Genomic DNA, 22,791 nt, shown 5'->3' with positions numbered 1-22,791 from the left:
GAGCAGTCTCACTGCCATATGTCATGACATATGACAGGGTAACAAGAACATAGGAACAATACTTTCATATTAAAGCTCCTTTATTTAACTTTTTTTTTTGTTCGGAACCAGAAAAATGAAGTTTTGCCAAGTCCGCTGAGAATTCACAAGAAGCTGAAAATCCAAACCCACTAGTGACTTGTACAGGTAAACCAATGGATACATACAAAATGGTGCAAGTTGTGCACCCAGCATTTTTCAGTCACTATTTTGGATATCCACCGAGACACAATAATATATTTGCTGTTGCAGCTTCTTTCCCGAGCCAGTGCTGCTCTCAGTCTTCTGTCTATGAGCCAATATCTGTTGAAAGTGGCCACTGTGTAAACTAGAGATGTGGTGGAATTTTCTCCTGTATTTTTCCAACCAATCTCCATTGATTAATGGGAGAGAAAAAGAATGCATTTGAAAATTTTCAAAAGGGAGAGAAAAAATTGGTTAAATTCTCAAAAGTAGGACACAGGGTTTGTGACATGCCTATGTCAGCTGGAGGTAATCTTTGTGTGAATCCTTTCATTCTGCAAATAATCTTAACAGTGGTCTACACTCTGCATCCTTCTTGGGTGTCCATTGTTCACTTAAAACCGGGGGTGGGGGGACGACGACGACTCCTGTACAGCTCTATTTAGATCAGGAAGGATGGACAGTCAGGGAGACTGCAGAAATGATTTTGCCCAAAGGTATGCTAATAACCCCACACTGGTTAAAATTATAAAGAAATTGGGTGGTGCTGTGGTCTAAACCACCGAGCTCTTGGGCTTGCTATTCAGAAGGTTGGCGGTTCGAATCCCCGTGATGGGTGAGCTCCTGTTGCTCCATCCCAGCTCCTGCCACCCTAGCAGTTTGAAAGCATGCCAGCGCAAGTAGATAAATAGGTACTGCTGTGGTGGGAAGGTCAACAGCGTTTCCATGCACTCTGGCTTCTCCCATGGTGTCCCTTTTCGCCAAAAGTGGTTTAGTCCCACTGGCCACATTACCCGGAAAGCTGTCTGCGGACAAATGCTGGCTCCCTTGGCCTGAATGCGAGATGAGTCACCTTTGACTGGACTTAACCACCCAGGGGTCCTTTACCTTACCTATAAGGAAACTCTAAAGTGCCCTGAGAATGAGCTAGAAAAATTGAAGCCCCTTTCACAAGAGGACTAAAACTTTCAGGAAACTGAAAGACAGATTTAAGCACAACACTAGTCTAAAGGCAAATGCCTCCAATCATATTATTTTTTTATTTTTGCATGTTATAGCACGCTGGGACGCGGGTGGCGCTGTGGGTAAAACCTCAGTGCCTAGGACTTGCTGATCGCATGGTCGGCAGTTCGAATCCCTGCGGCGGGGTGAGCGCCCGTCATTCGGTCCCAGCTCCTGCCCACCTAGCAGTTCGAAAGCACCCTTAAGTGCAAGTAGATAAATAGGTACCGCTTTATAGCGGGAAGGTAAACGGCGTTTCCGTGTGCTGCTCTGATGCTGGTTCGTCAGAGCAGCTTCGTCACGCTGGCCATGTGACCCGGAAGTGTCTGTGGACAGCACTGGCTCCCGGCCTCTAGAGTGAGATGAGCGCACAACCCTAGAGTCTGTCAAGACTGGCCCGTACAGGCAGGGGTACCTTTACCTTTACTTTTACTATAGCACGCTACACAAAAGGATCCCTTCTGTCTATTCTGTCAGTTTTGTCAGTGTGGGTCATTTTTACGAGAATAAGTGTCTAGAAAGATGCCACACACCTCCTCAAAAATGTACCAGACAGTCAGTCAGTTTTATTGCACATAGCCAAAGGCTGCCACAATATACACAGAATCATTCGACAATTAGAAGGAAATATACTGGGTTGATTCAAAAGACTTAAAACATTTATATTATCAAAACATTACGTACTCTAAACAGAGCTATAAAAGTACCCCAATATACAAATCAAGGCATTAAACAATAAAATTCATAAGCTAAAATCATCACATGGCCACTAATATATCAAAAAACAATGTCAGTTAGTACAGTGTGCAATTTATACTCGGAGTTTGGTGACAAAGATAGAGCATAGCCTGATGTAGATAGATAGGGTCAGGAGGCTGCAAAGTCACTAAAAATACCAGTATTCTTTACCCTGTGAAGGACACTAAACTAGGGGTTCAACAAGTAGAAGATGAGAATTAGCATTGTTCTGAGAGGGCAGTGGACAACTGGAGGGCCAGTTCAGGAATCTAAAATGGCCTTTGCATGAATAATTCCAGCAAGCTGTTTGAGGAGGTTTTCCTATTCTGCTCAAATAAAAATATCTTTCCCCTCATATTGTCTACCAAAGATCCTTTAAAGAACCTGCAGCGTTAATTAGCAAAACAATAGGCCCTCAAGCATCTTCAGTACTCTACATATGATGGGGAAGAGGGTACCTGAGCCCAAGGCTCAGTCCTGCAATGTACCACATGGAAAACCTGAGGTGTGCGTGTGATAAACCTAAGTATCCCCATGTGCATTTTAGAACCCTGGTTTTTCAAGGGTTTTGAAAGGCATGCAGCCCCTCAAAGATTTAGTCAATACAACACCAGAATACCTTGATCGGGCTCCTGCCTCAACCTAAATAGTTCCTTTGCAACTTCCCATGGCAAAAATTAGTGTTTGGTCAAGAGTTTGGAATTGGATTTGATATCCCGCTTTTCACTCCCTTTAAGGAGTCTCAAAGTGGCTAACATTCCCCTTTCCTTTCCCTTCCTCTCCCACAACAAACACTCTGTGAGGTGAGTTGGGCTGAGAGACTTCAAAGAAGTGTGACTGGCCCAAGGTCACCCAGCAGCTGCATGTGGAAGAGCGGGGAATCGAACCCGGTTCCCCAGATTACGAGACTACCGCTCTTAACCACTACACCACACTGGCTCTCATGCACCTTCTGCTGGTAGGGTCTCCAGGGGAACCAGAAGTGCAAAGCACTCTGGTTTCATTGACCTTCTGTTCAATGTCCTATCAGAAGCCACATTTAGGCTGATTAAGTTGTTCATTTGGTAAGTGAACTTTCTGCTGCTTCACTTTTTCTTCCAGGTTATCAAAGTAACTAAAGAGTTAGAGATCTGAAACTTCTTTAGATGCAGTGAATTCTACCTTGTACTTGAATTAGTCTTCTTAGCTTATGCTATACCACCCTGGTTTGTCTATGTATTTATGCTAACAAACTTACTTACATCCATGGTCCTGTTGGTGACACTTACATAGCCTAGCAGAGTACAGTGGTGAGGTCTAGATTATTCAACAGAACTTCTGTCTGAGGACCCAGTCTGGTCCTTTTAAGCAATTAAAAGGACATGCAGAAACCAGGAAGTAACAGGAAGTCTGCTTTCATGTACGGTGGACGCTCAGGTTGCGAACGTGATCCATGTGGGATGCAATTCTACACTTCTGCACATGCGCAAAGCGCAATTTAGCGCTTCTGCGCATGTGTGACCGCTGAAACCCGGAAGTAATCCATTCCGGTACTTCTGGGTTTCGGTGGTCTGTAACCCAAAAAACGCAACCTGAAGGATCTGTAACACGAGGTATGACTTTACTGGTCAACTAGGCAAGGAGTGGCTACAAGACTGTTGCTCTCCAGATGTCCTATCCTTTTGGACCACTGGCCAGGCTGCAACAGTGGCAACTGAAGTCCAACAATATCTGCAGGGCTACCCCTGATCTAGGGAAGGGGCTTAGGAGACAGGAAGTTAATAAGCATTGAACAATATCCTCTAACCTCTAGCTATTTCTTTTTGTCCCAAATGTACTCTTTGAGGCTGTGTGTGTGTGTTTAAAAAAAGAAAAATAAACATATAATCAAAGAGATGGAAAGTTGACAGATTTGACAGAATGTTATTTATAACCCTGGCCTACCTTTATAGCGTTTTTATTTTAAAAGATAATAATGGAGCTGTAATACTAGATCTGATTGCACTGGTCATTTGTGCTTCAGGGGTAATAACAAAATTAATGAGTTAACTATATCAACCAGATTTCCCAGCAAGAGTCTAATTAAAAATGCACGGCATTAAAGTTTTCTTTTTTTGCTGCGTGGAAAATAACACTGCCACAGCCATGGATGCTGGAAGTGCCGTGTGCTCCCAAACTGAGGCAGACAGTGTGTCAGAATGACCATCTCTTTTTCGCATTGGCTCGTATTTTCATTTTAACTTTCACGAACCCTTCAGACTACAAGACTGGTGCCTAGCACAGAAGCCAGCAGCAGCAGCAGCAGCATCTCTCTGGGGAAATAACAACAGCTCTTTTGCACAGACAGAAAAGAGGCACCATCTAGTGCTCTTTCAGGGGAAAAGCTGTTGGTGTCGGTATGGGCGTGGTGCAGCAACGGGAGGCGAGAACAATGGCAATTTTGCTTTTCAAAGGTCATAGACTCTCAATAGTTTAAACCCACCCCCAATAACTATTGTTTAAAAAGTAGACACTGAGCTCTAGCATGAGAAAAATGGAAAGGTAATGGGAAAATACTAGAAATAACTAAAGTGGTTTTTTTTTAGCTAAGGTTTTTTGGGCATTGTTGAAAACTTCTAGCTATATATTTTATTGCATTGCCTGTTTTTCTTCATTCTACAGCTTCTTCCATTTAGTGCAACAATATGCTATTTTTGTCTCTTGTGAAACCACACTGTGGTATCCTCAATACCTGTGGTAAGCTGCCCATATATAAACTCACCTAGTGCCAAAGACAACTTAGACACCTTCGTGAAACGGATCTGAAATCATGCGATAACTTTTTGAGTGACAGAAGATGACAATTCTCAGGGAGAAGCCCTGAGAGTTACATTGTTGGTTGCCAAAGCAGACCTTCCTTGAGAGATGAAAATTAAAAAAAGAAGAAGAAGCAGTTGCACAGCACCTGAAATAATTGCTGGCATCCATTCTGACCTCTAAAGGTGCAGATTTTGACACTGAATGAGACCCACATCTCAGAGGCTGCCTCTCTCCCTATGAGGTTCACTGCACCAGAAATAGCTGGTGGGGAGGAGAAACACCATATATACCTGTCCTCCTGCCAGCAGCACTGCTGGTGTGAAATTGAATGGTGGAGGGGCTGGATAGGGCATCAGTGAGGTTGGGGCAGTGTAGGGGCACCCGCTGAATAATTCTGGTGCTGCTGCCAGGAGACCAGGTTTGCAGCAGAGCCCCTCATTGCCACCCATATCTGACCCGCACCAACTTTTTGCCCTTCAAATCAGGACTTGTTTCATATTCCATACCATGGAGCTGAGAACTGCAACTGCAGGACATCGAACCCTTACTATGTGGTGGGCAAATGGAAAGAGGGACAGGTCTCATACCCCTTTAGTAGTTGTACAGAAGAGGGAATTGCAGCAGTACAAAACCATAATGGGGAATAAGAATTGGTTTTGTGTTTTTAACTTTCTCTTGGAGTTATCAGATCAAGGACAGGCTGGCCCTGCAAACATGGCTTGGAACTTGTCAGCGTCCTTTCCGAGAATGTGAGAGGGAATTTTCACCATCTTTAGCTGCTGTTTAATGTTTACCATTTTCTCTTTTTCATTGCTGAAGACAATCAAAAGCTGGACTCCTACAAGTCTTAATATATATATTGTGAAGCTTCTGGGATAGTTCCTATTTCAGGAGAATGTTTGGTGTTTGTAAGAAGATTCTCACCACTTGATTTGTGTTGTTGTTGTTGTTTAGTCGTTTAGTCATGTCCGACGCTTCGTGACCCCCTGGACCAGAGCACGCCAGGCACTCCTGTCTTCCACTGCCTCCCACAGTTTGGTCAGACTCATGTTGGTAGCTTCGAAGACACTATCCAACCATCTCGTCCTCTGTCGTCCCCTTCTCCTTGTGCCCTCCATCTTTCCCAACATCAGGGTCTTCTCCTGGGAGTCTTCTCTTCTCATGAGGTGGCCAAAGTATTGGAGCCTAAGCTTCAGGATCTGTCCTTCCAGGGAGCACTCAGGGCTGATTTCTTTCAGAACGGAGAGGTTTGATCTTCTTGCAGTCCATGGGACTCTCAAGAGTCTCCTCCAGCACCATAATTCAAAAGCACCAATTCTTTGGCGATCAGCCTTCTTTATGGACCAGCTCTCACTTCCATACATCACTACTGGGAAAACCATAGCTTTTACTATACGGACCTTTGTTGGCAAGGTGATGTCTCTACTTTTTAAGATGCTGTCTAGGTTTGCCATTGCTTTCCTCCCAAGAAGCAGGCGTCTCTTAATTTCGCAGCTGCTGTCACCATCTGCAGTGATCATGGAGCCCAAGAAAGTAAAATCTATCACTGCCTCCATTTCTTCTACTTGATTTGTACATACCTGCAAACCTCCAGAGACTTCATCTACTGACTGCACTGGAACAACATTCCTCTCGCAGGACGGTATTTGTTCTTTAAAACACATTTGGAGGTAGACATCCTTACTTTAACCTGAAAACAGGCTTCTCCAACTTGGTGCCCTTTAGATGATTAGGATTGTGATGGCTGGGGTTGATGAGAGTTGGGGTCCAATCATCTGGGTGGCATAAGCTTGGCAATGGGCTTCCCTAAAACAATCATCTCATCACATGTATGGGCTACTTGATCCTGTTACAAAAGACTCTTCTACCTTGTTTCCTTTCAAATCATTTTTCCAGGACTTTCTTTCTTTCTAGGTTTTTTAAAAATCATTGTACATTGCCTTGAAACTATTGTGAATAACAGCAGCAGCAGCAACAACAACAACTAATAATAATAATTTTATTATTTTTAACCCCCTCCCCCATCTGATTTGGTTGCCCCAGCTACTTTAGGCAGCTTCCAGCATATAAAAAATAATTAAAAAACATTAAAAAGCTTCCCTATAAAGGGCTGCCTTCAGCTGTCTTCTAAGGGTTATATCAGGCATAGGCAAACTCAACCCTCCAGATGTTTTGGGACTACCACTCCCATCATCCCTAGCTAACAGGACCAGTGGTCAGGGATGATGGGAGTTGTAGTCCCAAATCATCTGGTGTGCCGAGTTTGCCTATGCCTGGGTTATTTAGTTCTTTATCACCTTGACATCTGATGGGAGGGCGTTCCACATGGTGGGTGCCACTACCAAGAAGGCCCTCTGCCTGGTTCCCTGTAACTTCACATCTTGCAGTGAGGGAACTGCCAGGAGGCCTTTGGAGCTGGACCTCAGTGTCTGAGCTGAATGGTGGGGGTGGAGACACTCCTTCAGGTTTATAGGGCCGAAGCCATGTTAATAAATTAACAACAATAATGCTGGGGACACCTTGATAATATCTCATTGACTAACACTGGCCACAGAAATACATTTTTAATAAAACTACAAACATGTCACAATACTATTAGACAAACACACATTTTTGAGGTTTCCTTGACAAACCATTTCCCAAAAGACACAGGACATATGGAGAAATCTTTATGGAAAAACCACCCCAACAAAGTCTCATAGAAAAAGACAAAGCACCTGTCTATGTGCCGTCATCTCTTGTCAAACTATTTTAACTTGTTCAAAATATGCCTTTTACCCCAAATTTTGCATCGACTGTCCTCGGGATTTACCTCTCATTCCCTGCCAAGTTTTCAACTAAGTCAACCGAACTATTTTCTAACTATAAGCCACTGAATCTACTCCCCCATTACGAGTAGTGGAATGTGATACAGCCAACTCACCCTTCATATAGAGGCCATGACTATAGCCCTACAATAAAATTATTGTTTGTTTTGTTTTTAAAATTAAATTGACCAAATCTCAAACCTACAGACTGATTTCATTACTCCCTGGTGAGCCAAATTCCAAGAAATATGAACCCAAGATAAATTTAGTCATCTAAGCTATTCATCTTTCTAAAAGTGCCTCCGCGTGAAGTGGTCTTGGTGGAATGGAAGCAGTGCAGTGGGCGCCCGCCGCCCCCCCCCCAGCAGTGGCCACAGCAGCAACGTCAGAAATATTAGGTTTCCTTAGTGAAGTCCATAACATTTCTGCATTCCATACTAGCAATGCCCGTTTCAGGAACAGGGCTGATGCTTTGTAATACGAAGAACCATCATGGTGTCCGTGGTGTTTGCCCTCCTAGGTGACATCATGCTGGGTCAAGGAAAGGGTTAAATGAGTGTGAAGTGATTGGCCAGTGGGAACCCAAGGGGAGGAGTTAGGGTTTGAGTTAATGTTGTTAAGGAGTCAGTCAGGTGTTAGAGAAGGGAGAGTGAGGATATGTCTCTGGGTTGGGATAGTTGATGTGAGAGAGTGAGAGAATCTGTTAGGAGTAGTCAGATAGACAGTTGGGATAATTAGTTAGAAGTTATTAGGAAGGTATAGGCCGGTAAAGAAACTAAGATTAAGAAACTGACAAGAAAAATTATCGGAAACCATAAACTTGTTAAGGTATAAAATAAACTTGTTTATTAGGCTTAATGTTAAAAACTGTCTGTACTCTGTGTTTACCTGAGAGAAACGGGTTGGTGGCAGCGGGGAAGCAATCACAGTGGTGGCACAGGGATCAATAGACCATCAAACGTCCGGGGACCCTGTGTGATCGCCACAGTGTCCTCCTACAAAATCCAAATCTTCTAACGCTACCAACGTGGAACTGGAATGGTCCATTTCTACAGTGGCTCCCATGCTGCAAAGACAACACGCGATGGAGGCTAAGGTGCGACCATTCTCTGCTTTTCACTTTATGCCTGATATAGTTTCGAAAGTGGAGGCGATGCGCTAGCTAAACATGCAATGTGGCAAACGAATCCAAAGGGAGGAAATTCCGCTATAGTCCAGGAAAAGGTTTTTCAATCAAATTCTCTTCGAGGGTTCCCTTAGCAGAAAACATGGTGTTAGATTTAAGGATGGCACAAGCTTGCCTTGACAGGTCCCAGAACTGATTAGGCAAGACCATTAGCAAGAACCCTGCTCTGGTTTGCTTCCCACCCTGTGCCACAAGAGTAATGAATGTCTCCTTCTATTTGTATCCTTTTATAACATAACCACCAGCATGCCAGGTAGAAACGCTTAATAAGTCTCCCAAATTTTTGACTGTATATATAAATTTTATCTCCCATTAAGTGTTCCATTTTTCTCCTGTCTTTGCAGCCGAGCTTTCCCGAACGCCGTAGTTCACAGTGAAGCCCTCTGGTAATGACAGCAGTGGAGTGATAATGTACTTTCCCGATTTCCCGTTAATAGTAGCACTTGATCCAGCAATGTGTGCCAGTTCGATGGCAGAAGGATGCTTTAACATTTTCTAGAGGTAAAAGGACCCGTTCAATTTATAGCCTTGGCCAACTCAGCAGTTTCGCTCAGTTCTGGCACAGAAATTGATGTTTTAGTTAAAACGAAAAAGGAGGGAGAGCTTGCAGCTCCTTGCAAGTGAAACAAAGTACAATTGATTTTTCACTTGCTTTGAAATACTTGAAAACTGTATAAGGTGAAGGTGGTGCTAAAATCACAGGGGTGTGTGTGTGTGTGTGTGTGTGTGTGTGTGTAAAACAATGGCATCAATAAACCCCAGCTTTGGTTCTCTTTTCTTAATCAACAAGGAACAAAGACAAGCCACTGGTTACAGAATGTCCATCAGAAATGTATGTTATTTAATGGATTGAGACTATTTTGATTAGAGATATACATTGAGCATAAGTCTATGAATCTTCCAATGATAGCTAAATGGAAATTCCATGTTCGTGGCAATACAATGCTCAGTTCCCATTCTGGAGAACAGCAACTTAGAAGATTCACTGTCTTCTTCTGCTTGAGAGCTTTGAGAGACACCCGGATACTGACTGTTGAAAAGAGACTTCTGAACTAGACAGACTTTTCTTTCACCTGATTTTGCAAGGCAATTATTATGCTCTAGCACCCTATCTTCAGCCTGGAGAAACAGCAACTGCTCCCTTTCAAAGAAAGGAGAGAGAGAGAGAGAGAGAGAGAGAGAGAGAGAGAGAGAGAGAGAGAGAAGATCATTTTACACATAATCTTAATCCCATTCCCCTGTCAACCCTCAATGTGGTGGGGGCAGGCACACAGAGAAGGAGCTAGACCATCCCTCTTGGGTTCACTCCAACCATGTGGCTGGTTGCACTTGCACTCCTTTGGCAAAGATGTGGAGAGGGAGCTGACTGCACTCACACAGGTTCTTTCCCGCCCCCCGCCCCCAAACGGGGAGACTGCAGAGAACTCTGATTGCATGGAGAAGTCTACATTACATATAGTCAGTTTCCCCTTCAGGGATTCTCCAAATACACAGAGATCAGAGCAAGAGATCTGGACAAAAATGCCGATCAGAAGGTCAGCGGTTCGAATCCCAGCGACGGGGTGAGCTCCCGTTGCTCGGTCCCTGCTCCTGCCCACCTAGGAGTTTGAAAGCACGTCAAAGTGCAAGTAGATAAATAGGTACCACTCTGGTGGGAAGGTAAACGGCATTTCCGTGCGCTGCTCTGCTTCACCAGAAGTGGCTTAGTCATGCTGGCCACATGACCCGGAAGCCCGCCAGCTCCCTCAGCCAATAAAGCGAGATGAGCACCGCAACCCCAGAGTCGTCCGTGACTGGACTTAACGGTCAGGGGTACCTTTACCTTTATATAGAGGAAAGATGATGTGTTAGATTACCTGGTCCCAAGCTGTGCAGCTTGGTAGCTAACGCTGTACACAGTCACGCTCTGTTACTGTACACAGTTCTGTTAGCATGGGTGTAAATACACCCCAGTCAGCAACTTAGCTTCCGCATCCTTACTCATGTAACCCTTAAAGAAGAAATATGCAAGTTATGCATTCATCCCCAACATTTCAATAATGTCATCTGATTTCTGCAAACCCGTTTTTCCCTGTGTGCATTCCCTGCCCTGGCAGCAGTGAATAAGCCAAGATTCCCCTTGCCGTTCAAAGAAACGGAGGGTTCCCTCGCCTTCAAGGAATCTGTAATTACAAAGCTGTGCAAACAGTAAGGGAGAGGCTGATTCTCTTAGACCACAAAAATAACCATATATACACAGCGTGCACAACTGCATGGTTTAAAGACTGCTCTGTGTGTCCAAGTTCTTTTCCCTTGAATGTTAAAGCGTTTTAAAAGTGTTGCAGCCCTGTGATGTTGGATTTCAGGTAAACAACGGCAATTAAACAAGTAGGAACTTACGAAGCTAATCATCATCTATCTTTATTATGGTCCAGAGACCCAACAAATTGTTACAAAGCAAAGCACAATTCATACAGCCTAAAGATAGGGATCATTGGTTTTTGCAACCACCGATAAAAACTTTGCCACTGCTAATGTTCTAGCGTTTGTCTGGTCTTCCAATAGGAACCCGACATAGTGAGCCTCTGATTTTCCCGGGAAAGGTACCAGCAAGGGTAGTATCAGTTCAGCCCTGGCTTGCTCATATTTCGCACAGTGCAGCAAAATATGTTTTATGGAATCGATGTCTTGAGCACACGAGCAAAGTCTGTCCTGGTAGGGAACTCCTCTCAACCTGCCATCCAACACTGCAGAAGGAAAGACGTTTAGTCTGGCTTTGGTGAAAAGCCTTTGATAATTTGGTACTGTCAGGTTTTTAATGTAAGGTGTTAACTTAAAGACATGCCCATATTGTACTCCTACTGCCAGTGGACTACAGACTGCGTGTGATCAAGATCGCAAGTCACTGTGTGCATTATCCCATAATCTTTGCTTTAACGTTTTTAGGGTGCCTTCATAACCCAGGTAATACAGTTGGGGGTGACATACCAATAGAGGTGGCTTTTCTAGCCGTGGTTTTCTGCCATTTGCTGACAAAGTCCTCATTGGACAGGTGTTGGTACAAACCCTTCCCTAGATCAAACACTAAAATCCTGAGCCAATGTTTTAGGGCAGCCCACCATGCTTGAGTTGAGATTGGGCATTCACCAGCTTCTAACAGAGGTATGGAGTTGGGGACACAGTTGGGTACCTGCAGCAAAGATCGTATAAATTTTGCCTGAAAGCCATCTAGCTTAGGCAGGTCCCCATTCTGCCAGACATTTGCAGCGTACAGGAGTTGGGAAACAGGTTTTGTGTTGAAAACCCTTAAGGCTGCTGGAACGAAGCTAATTAATACCAAGTGAGACTCTTGGTGCACCTTTCTCAGTCTTGCCGACTGGCAGATAACTGTTCAAGGTTTGAGGCTGACCTGCCTGGAGAGACCAGGGACTGATCCTGGGACCTATTACTACTATTATTTTTATTGTGTTTATATCCCACCTTTTCTTCCTTCAGGGAAAAGGGTGACATACATGGCTCGCCACCCCTCATTCAATCCACACAACAACCCTGTTAAGTGGGAATTCAAATCCTGGTCTCCCAGATTCTAGTCCAACAATCTAGAATCTGGCTCTCAATACATTATTATTACTCAGTACACTGGCTCTCAATACATTATTATTACTTATTCACTGCCTTTCATTTCTTTTCATTTTGCATGCAAATCATGCACTCTACCTCTGAGTTACAGCCGTTCCATAGACCATATGCTATATAGACGACGAGAGATGGGAAATTTATACACAAAGGGAATATTTGCTATTGCGTGTTGAGTCCCACAGTGCCACCCACCAAAAAATTCACACTTCACACAAGATTTTTTGTTTAAGGTTTTTGGCATAATTTTGGCCACAACTTTATTCAAATACAAAAAATGTGAGTGGTTGCTTAGGCATTGGTTATGACTATCTGTCCTTGCCCTCAAGGACAGAGCTGGCCCTTCCGGACACCAACGGAAGCCAGCGTGGGAAACAAGTATTGGGTGAGAAAATGAGTCTGGGAAACAGTCCATCACTTCTCACCCTCATGTTCCGGTGGGGCTTGCACGGCCCAGGTCCGACTCCGGGGACAAGGACGAAATATATGGCAAGCCCCTGGATTCCTTTAACGGAATTCCCTTCGCATCATTTGGAGGGATAGGCACTTACCCCTCCAAGCACCAATTTAACCAATGCCTAACCGCCAACCTTACAAGTTGTGACGATTTGCTACGCAGTAGGCAAAAACCAAATGGCACCAGCCAATCAGCCAGATGGCAAAATTCCTACCAGGCCCCCGCACCAAGGCGAACGACCCCATGACAGGCATAGCAAGGTCAAGCGAACGTGAAAAAACCACCCTAAAAAAGGGAGGGAGGGCAGGTGATCCGGTGCAAAATGGCCAAGAGGACGTCTCACGTCTGTCCCTTGTATTTAAAGACTCTGACCCCTCCTCCAATTGGCAACAATCAAAAATCCCCAGCAACCCAAATTTAACCATTTAAAGGCTTGGGTTCCTCATCCAAATTTTGCCTAGTCACTACAGGGTGGCCTGTTTTCCCAACCGCAACACGTGCTCTCTGTTATGGAGAACACGCTTTAACATACCAAAATACCTCCGCTTCTCTGTCATAGAGGCCTAGACATACCAAACAGTTCATTACAGTTTCTGGATGCTGTAGTCCAAGAGCCACATCCTTCAATAAGTGCTATAATTAGAATAAGCAAAAGTGGGTACTCAAAACAATTCTTTATGTCATCACTGCATTATTCATCCTTTATTCTAATTCCAACTTGCTTACTAATTACCCACTGATCCTCACAACCGCTACCCTTTCAGCAGCCTCATTTGCAAAGTGTCTGGCAATAATCTCTCAGCGCTGCATTATCTTGCCCTTTTCACCACATTATTTAATCAATAGGGTAATGACCTCAAATAAGCCATTTCCACGGCCATCTTGTCATGCAGTGTAAAGTAAATGAAGCCGGCAAAAGTATTTGTGCTCCTGCTTTCTGGCTTGCAAACACACACAAAAAGGGATCTGTTTCCACCCCAAAGCAAATTCTTACACTGCAGAAATTATTATCTTTCAAATCTCTCGCTAGCAAACAAACAGTGAAGCCTTGTGTTATTTTCTTTGAATGGACTTAATTGTAAAGCACACACATTCAAGACAGAATTCAAAGGGGAAAATATATTTGGATACACGGAATTCAAAACCCCTTTCTCTAACAAACTTATCATTGTCATCAGCTGGAGCACTGTATGATGACCTACACTTTATGACAAAATTATGCGTAGTATTGATTAAACTATTTGTATATAAATAGGCTGCAATCCTACACCTGGGGATTACTGGAAGACGAACAGTCAAGATGCATCGTACTCAAGGTAGGGCAAGATATTCTGAGGCAGACAATCCAACACGTGCTGCTGCTTCTTTTCACTGGCATAATAATAATAATAATAATAATAATAATAATAATAATAATAATAATATGCACCAATAAATTAAATAACAATATGGTGCCTTACTTGATACCCCAAATCCATAGACTCAGATGGCTGTCTCCTCTTCCAGATGGTAGGTCTGGTCATGGAACTGTATTTAAGACAGGTTGCTGTGGCCCCTTGCACTGCAGCAAGACCAGAACAATATTAAATTTATTTAGTTAGTCATTGGCATGCTAAGTTTGATTTTGCTCTATGCTTGCTATGCATTGTCATAGATAAATAATCTAGACTCTAGGTTACTTCACTATAATATTTTATTGAATGTCAATTTTGCTTTATTTGAATTTATTGATATGTGCTGAATCAAATTGTCCCCCCCCCCCAAGTGTTACGCATTTTTATATTTTAATGTTTTTTAGTGAGACGTGTTGAGCTGGAGCTCAGCATTTTAGTGCAAATCTCTCATAATACACACATTTGGTATGCAATATACACATTTTGGAAGGCAAATTTCCCTAATACAATGCACATTTGTACTGCATTTTCATGAATATTTTTGTATGCACACTTCTTCCTAATGCCCCTAATAGATGTATTTGTGTTGTCATTTTTTGATTACAAAATTTGGAGAAATGTGAATTTTGAAGGAAGACCGTGTTTTGGTTCACATACTGTTTCAGGAAGTGTTAAGCAGTTAGATTCAGTTTTGAATGCAAAGTGAATCCAATTTCTTCCCCCTCCTGGTCCTTACCATCTCTTCAGTTCTGTGATCCCTCGTTTGACCACAGTTTACCGTGAGAAAGTGATACAGAAAACCTAAACTCCAGCATAGCAATTCCACTGCATCCCAGGGGTGCCAACTTGAATCAAATATTTATTTGGGGTGGGGGAGGTAAGCCCCACCCCACATAACTGGTCACATGATGTGATGCATGCACACCATTGAAAGGGCAATGTCCCTTAACGTTTGGTGGGGAGGGGCTCAGCCCCCTCAAATATTTTATTAGGGGGGGCTGAAGCTCCCACAGCCCCTAGGAGTTGACTCCTCTGCTCCAGAGTGTGGCTTCCATGGCTACATTTTATTACAAACACGCACACACACACATGGGGTAGGGATAGGAGGGAGATTGCACACAATTTGACCTTTGTACACTACTCCTAGCCAAAGTATTAGAGCCTCAGATCGTGAAGCTGAGGCTCCAATACTTTGGCCACCTCATGAGAAGAGAAGACTCCCTGGAAAAGACCCTGATGTTCGGAAAGATGGAGGGCACAAGGAGAAGGGGACGACAGAGGACGAGATGGTTGGATAGTGTTCTCGAAGCTATCAGCATGAGTTTGACCAAACTGCGGGAGGCAGTGGAAGACAGGAGTGCCTGGCATGCTCTGGTCCAGGGGGTCACGAAGAGGCGGACACGACTAAATGACTAAACAACAACAACAACACTACTCTTGCCTTAGGGTGCTGAGTTAAGTGACCCAGGCCAGGGAACTTGTGGAAAGGCATAGATGAGACACACAGATGAAGAGAAACCAGGATGAGAGGCATATATGAAAGATATCTCTGAAACTGAGTTTAAAACTGGGATACTCTGGCAAATCCCCACTCAGGTCTTACAATGTTTGAGGTGTAAGGCAGTGGTCAGTATGGCTGTTTTCAAATACAAATAGCACAGTGCATTTCTTAGTGGACAATGAAATGACTGGCTGATGTGCTCTAAAAGCAACCTGAAGAGCAACACAGCAAACACAAATTGGCAATACAGTTCTGCTCTCTGTAGCACCTCTGACTACATCGTATCTATGTACCATGTTCCCCATAATATTCTTTTGTACTCTGCGTGTAGCTAGGATGTGGAGCCCAGCTGGTCCTGGGTGCTCCATGACCTGGTCCAAACAGTCAAATAAAAAGATGAGCATGGTTCTTAACGTGTTTTGGGGAACACTGCAAGCACATGCAGCATACAGATGCTCACCTGTTAATTCCACTAACATGAATGAAGTGGTCCTGAATCGAGAATCTGTGCTGATTGAGACCCTGAGTGAGCTTCACACCCAACTTGTTAATCAAACTGATGCATTTGTGACACTATGTCCTAATGAAAAGGGACAAGATCTGGGGAGGAAAAAAGTAACTGCTTATAGTTTTTTGCACTTTCGTTTTTAGGTGTGTTATGAAAATGACAACGTGCCAGTCATCCAAGCTGTCAGGCGCCAGATAAAATCTGTTCAAAGCCAGAATAATTTACACTTGGATGAACACCTCCCAAGAAGTTATCACTAAAGTACTCAAAGGTTTAGGTGCAACTCTTGGCTTGTTAGGAAACTCCTATAATGAGCCTATGTGTGATGAAATGGTTACAGGCAAACATTCCGTCAAGCTCACACAGGAGGTGTTATAAAGGTAAGTATTCTTGCGTGAGCACAAAGCACCTGCCATGTTACGAGAAATTAGTTCTGGGCTGTAAAGCTGCATTTGGGAAGCTGTTCTCTCCAAACAACTAACAAGACACTAGCCTGACAAAACGGTGCCCTAAAAATTACATCGCTGCTCTCGTCAACCGGTGCATCTGTTGGGATGGGCAATGGTAATATTATATCTTTGGTAGTAGACGTAGTAGATGATACCCATGGCAAGAAGGAATCTGGGGTGGGGGGAGGAGTGAAGGTAGAAAATGCCTCACACTATCCAAAGTGGCTCCCTTAGAGCAGCAGCTTTCCATGACAACCTTTTGGACACTGAAGCATACAATCAGAAATGTGAAACAGAAGGGTCTCCTTCAGAAATGCTGAGGCAGGATTCTCCTCCATGAGGAGGCACAAATGGAGAATAGACAATCGCTCAATAGAACAGGTAGCAACCTTTAAATACCTGGGTGTAACCTTCCAGGAAAGGGGCTCCTGGCGCTTTCAGATTAATAATTCTATTGCAAATGCAGAAAGATCTACCAAAGCATTAATAAGATTCTTTTATGGGAAAGGGGGCCAATACATACCGGCAGCCTCCCAGGTCTTTGCTGCCAAAATACTATCACAATTGTTATATGGATCCCAGATCTGCAGCTTTAAAGACCTTACTCTCTTAGAGGCATTCCAAACTAAGTTTTTCCGCTGCCTGCTGGGGATCCCCTCTTGCGTATCCAACATAGCGGTCCGGTTGGAGGTTGGGCAAATTCCTATCAGTACGCGGATATGGATATTGAAGATCCATTATTGGCTAAAGCTTATTTTCTTCCCGGTTGGGCTGGCACCTTTAACCTTATTAGATACCTACCAATCCAGATGGAAAGCTACACTGCTGGAAAAGCTTAAAGGCTTGGGGATCCCACAGCAAACCCTGATAGCGACAGGCTTCGAGAAAGCTAGGACTACAATCCGCCAGCATATCCGGGACGTAGAATTACAATGCCACATGAGCGAAATGATCAAACATCCGGCAATAAGGGACCATGGAAGAGGTTTCTCTCCAGCTAACTATCTGTCAGGTCTTCGGGTACCCAAATTCAGACGGTCTTTTACCCTCGCCAGATTTAACGTTCTTCCTTCTGCCTTACTTCAGGGCAGATTTGAGGGTAAACCATACACAGCACGGGTCTGTCCTTGTGGCTCGTTGGAAGTTGAAACTGCTTCACATGTACTATTACGTTGTCGTCTTTATGAGGATATACGTTTGACTTTTATTACACCTGTTTTGCAAAAGTCCAGGAAAGAATCGGAATACCATAGTTTAAAACTACTGCTAGAGGACAAGAATCCCAAGACTACATTAAATGTAGCTAAATTCTGTGCGTTTGCAATCAATCGCAGGAAGCAAGTGGTATCCCATAATGTTCAAACCCCTAAATGTTAATTACAGGGGACACGCTAACAATTAATTTTAATTTTTATATTTAAAGCCTTGTTATATTCATATTGTCCCTTGTATTTCTGATATTTTTTATGATCTGTGATATTGTGTGTGTTGATGCTGGTCTGTGACCGTATTAATAAATTCATTCATTCATTCCTCCGTGCCTTTTTCTCCATCTCTCCCTCTGAGCACTTCTAGAAGAAGAAACAAAGAAGTGCACGGCCAGGTGACAGACAATCCAATTGCCATTGCTCAACAGCTCACCTGAGACGGAAGGGAGACTCTGCCGATTTGGGGCACCAGTGTGACTTTTCCCACTGAGAAATAGCCCCCTATAGAATAAGCCTTTGTCACCCATGCTTTACAAGTTCCAGCTGCAGAATGCAAATAAGCATTATTGGAGTAACGCCGTTTGCAGAAATCCATTTTCCACGTCTCTTGCATGAATTTGGTTCAAGGCAATCAATGTGCAGCTTTTACCATGGTTGCCACACAGTCCTGAGTCTTCTTTAATTTTAACGAGTGAAAACTGTTCACACATTACTCCAGATCCAGGTCCACTGCATATATTAACACTTAATGAACACTGTGTCTTCATTCGCATCAGGTAGCTCAATCAAAATGTTGGTGGACAACTTTGTGGGTCCTTGAGGCATTTTGCCAGATTTGCTCCAACCCCTGGAAAGTATTGGTTGGTTGCTATTAATTATTAACACTCTCAGTAAGTATATACATTTTTTAGAAGAAAGTTTCAAAAGCCTTTGAACTTCAGCTATGTGCAAATGCGCTCTCGAAATTCTCCATATTTTAGGGCAGAACTGTTGGGATGACTATTTCACCCCATTTCTCAAGAGAGTCAAGAAATTCTCCAATTCTCCACAGCCTAATTCTATAAACTAGATTTTGCCCTCCCCTGCATTTTTCCAATCATGAAACTGTTTTAAAAGAACAGATTGTGCATCTTGTTGTTCCTGACCTACACCATAACCAATTGTATTTATCAGATTCTCTATGGGTGTTAAATTAGCTTCATTTCTCCAACTTCTACACTGCAGTGCACAACTAGAGTGCCACAGAAGTCATGCATGGTCAATGTGAAATAAAACTTAATGGAGTACCCAAAAAGAAAGAAAGAAAAGGACACAGCCTGTGTGTGTTATTCTTCTGTTTCTCTGTGTGCATCTGGTGTTTATGTGCAGTATATTTTATAGAATTTGATGAAGGGCACAGTATTTGACAGGCCTGGTGACAAGGACAAGCCCAATTCAAGCAATACAAACTTTCCTAAAAGATTCTGACAAGGCCTAGTTTTGAACTGGAAGGGAAAGGACCACCGCTTCTCAGGAAGCCACCGAAACCTTGGCCACCTCAGCAAGGCTGCCAAAAACACTGGCAATTAATGCCAGCTGTGGTGGTAATTTTTATAATATGGACATCAGGTACAGGGCTGAGATGACTGGCTCACTTCATGTAGACTACTGAACAGCTGTTGGATGGTAATAACTTCTAATCACCACCGACATTTGAACCGGCAGTGTGTGTACTGCTTAATGGGAGTTGCACACGCAGCTGGAGCTGAGAGACTTCATTGTTATGCATTTCCATGTAAACTGTGGCTTACATTTAATGCAATGCAGACTCTAAAGATAATATATAGAATTTACAGAACCAGAGCAAAAATATGCATTTTGTTAACAGACCTGTTTTTTCAACTGTAAGCTATGAAAATGTGTCATGGAAATATTTTATGGCAGCAGTGGAGAAGGAAGCATGTTGGAGATAAACAAAGTAAGGTTTTTTTTCAAGTACTGTATATACATTTGTAGATTTTGATTATTAGCTCTTCAACAAGCTATTCAACACTGCAGGCTAAAAGTTCTCTGGAGGTGTATGTTTCAATCAAACGCTAAGCTTATTTAAATAAATGAGCAATTATTATTTCCCTTTTCTTTGATGCCTAATCAGAAATCTGTTTTCTCTGAACTTCACCGCAGTGTGTGCGCACTTTATAGATGACTTACTGCTTAATGGTTTATGCTACACACTCTGTGAGAGTGTGTAAGTAATTTTAGGCCCTCAAATACAGGTCAGCTTTTATCACTGATGAAAGAAATTGTCTACAGGATATAGAGTAGATTAATGTTTGTCAGATTCCCATAGAAACAGGCGGCCAAATTTTCCTTCTCACTTTTTTTGATAAGTCCTTTTCCTTTAATAAATAAACGTGTATCATATTGTACGTGGACACAAATAAACAGAGACTTGCTCTTTGCGTGTCGAGGTCCCCAGCCACCCCCCAAATAACTCACAACGCACACTTAATTTTTGTTTAAGGTTTTTGGCATAATTTTGGCCACAACTTTATTTAAATACAAAACCATGAGTGGTTGTTTAGGCATTGGTTAAGACTATCTGTCCCCCCGCCTGGGGACAGAACTGACTTCCAGGCACCACCGAAAGACAGTGCGGGGGAAAGCAAGTCGGGGAGAAATGGAGCTGAGTCACAGACCCTCAATTCTCATCCGCATGCTCCCCGAAGGCTTACCGGCCCTAGTCCCATTCCATGGACTGGATGAAAAGATGGCAAGCCCCAGGATTCCTTTAACGGAATTCCCTTTCCGCAGCAACCATGGAGGGGCAGGCCCAGCCTATCCTAACCCCTCCTCCACCAATTTATAACCAATGCCTAACCGCAACCTTACAAGTTGTGACGATTTGCTATGCAGTAGGCAAAAACCAAATGGCCCAGCCAATCAGCCAGATGGACAAAATTTCTACCAGGCCCCCGCTCCAAAGCAGACGACCCCATGACAGGCATAGCAAGGTCAAAGCAACAACCCCTTACTTTAGGGCGGGTGGGCGGGTGATCCATTGCACGCAGCAAAGAGAAAGCTCCAGGCTGCGTGCAGAGTATTTAAACATTTTACCCCTCCCACCAAAATTGCAACATAACTTTTACCCCAGCAACCCAGTGAACCAATCACTGCCCCAGGCCATCTTTAGAGACCCTGCCTGGTAACAGAGGGGTGGCTCAGCAGACCCCACCGCAACACGTGCTCTCCATGAAGGAGAACATGCTTTACAGAACTCTGAAACAGAAAATATAGTTCACACTCTTGTGATAGCCTAAAGATTAAGGTAAGCTTTGTTGTGCTCTGTTGTGTTGTTTGTGCTCTCCTTTCATTTAAAAAGTGATAGCAATGACTGGATCAGTTATTTTTAAAATATTGATTATGTTACAGCAGCATGGCTTCTGAGAATATTAATTGTATCTGAGACACTATTGCATTGCGACCTGACAATGTATCATCAATGTTAACTGTTGCTAAACCACCGGAATTACATCTAGCCTATCTACACCAGGATATTGACTCTTATAGAACATTACAGGTTGCCAGATTCCTGAATTCAGTTCTTTCATATAAAAGACTTCATGGAATGCTGCATGACTATTAAAAATATAGTAAACTATATCCACCATCTTTATATTCAAGGCCATAATATGGTACATCTAGAGATTGTATGTAATGTGAAGGAGATTATGCGTTGAAATATTTTAGTTGATATTTTAGAATGTAAAATGCTATTTTATTTATTGATTGGTTTTACCTTGTGGACTTTAGCCGAATAAAGTATTATCTATCTAATCTATCTATCATCTATCTATCTATCTATCTATCTATCTATCTATCTATCTATCATCTATCTATATCTATCTATCTATCTATCTATCTATCTATCTATCTATATCTATCTATCTATCTATCTATCTATCTATATCTATCTATCTATCTATCTATCTATCTATCTATCTATCTATCTATCTATCTATATCTATCTATCTATCTATCTATCTATCTATCTATCTATCTATCTATCTATCATCAATGTCACTATAGCTTAAGAGGCATAATCTCTGCAGAATTAATTTGCATTGTTGGCCGGGAATCTATCACAGTTAGACTCAGCCTTCAAACTACATCTCCATGTCTGAAGAGGGTACCCACAGATTCTCTTCAGATACTAAAATGAATTCCATTTGCTGCCATTTGCCCCTCCCACTGTCCACGCACACACTTTTCTGTGCAGACCACAGGCACAAGGAGATGTGTGTGGTGTAGACTGAGCAGTTATAAAGGACTCCGTAGATGAGGCAATGAGTCTTGAAAACCATACCCCCCCCCAAGTCTCCTGAAGTTCCAGGGACAGTCCCATCCTGGCTTCTGATTTGATCCTGGAATGTCCCAATTGCTGGGAGCAGTCATCCCGTTGCCTGTCTATGGCCTCTCCATGGCTGCTGCTGTTGGTGGTCTCCTCATTTGGGCAGCTCATAGCAGCTGCCGGAGAGCAGGTGAGGTTGCTGGCACTGAGGCCTAGACCCATGTGATGCACCAGTTCTGAGGGGCAGAACAACAAACCCCTGTGTTGCAAACGTAACACAACAAACAATACAAGCAACACGAAGACCAGTATACTAGATAGCACTGCAGTTCTTATTGCATGATATACATGCTTTACTACAACAAAAACAAAATGTGTACACTTGTAAATTCTCCAATATATTTGAAATCAAATGAACACACGTCTGTCAATCTTCGAAAGTCCGTAGAAGTATAATAAGTCTATGGTTGAAACAAAGTAATAGATGCTATCCTGTGGGCTAAGCGGTATAACATTTTTAGGCGTTTATGGTGCCGAAGTAGTAATTGAATAACAACGTAGGACAGTGATCCCGGATAATCTGACTGTTTCGCTGG

This window comes from Podarcis melisellensis, assembly GCF_964234715.1.
Source record: "Podarcis melisellensis genome assembly, chromosome: 3".
In the NCBI taxonomy this organism is placed as follows: domain Eukaryota; kingdom Metazoa; phylum Chordata; class Lepidosauria; order Squamata; family Lacertidae; genus Podarcis; species Podarcis melisellensis.
Note: the sequence above shows the minus strand (reverse complement) of the source record.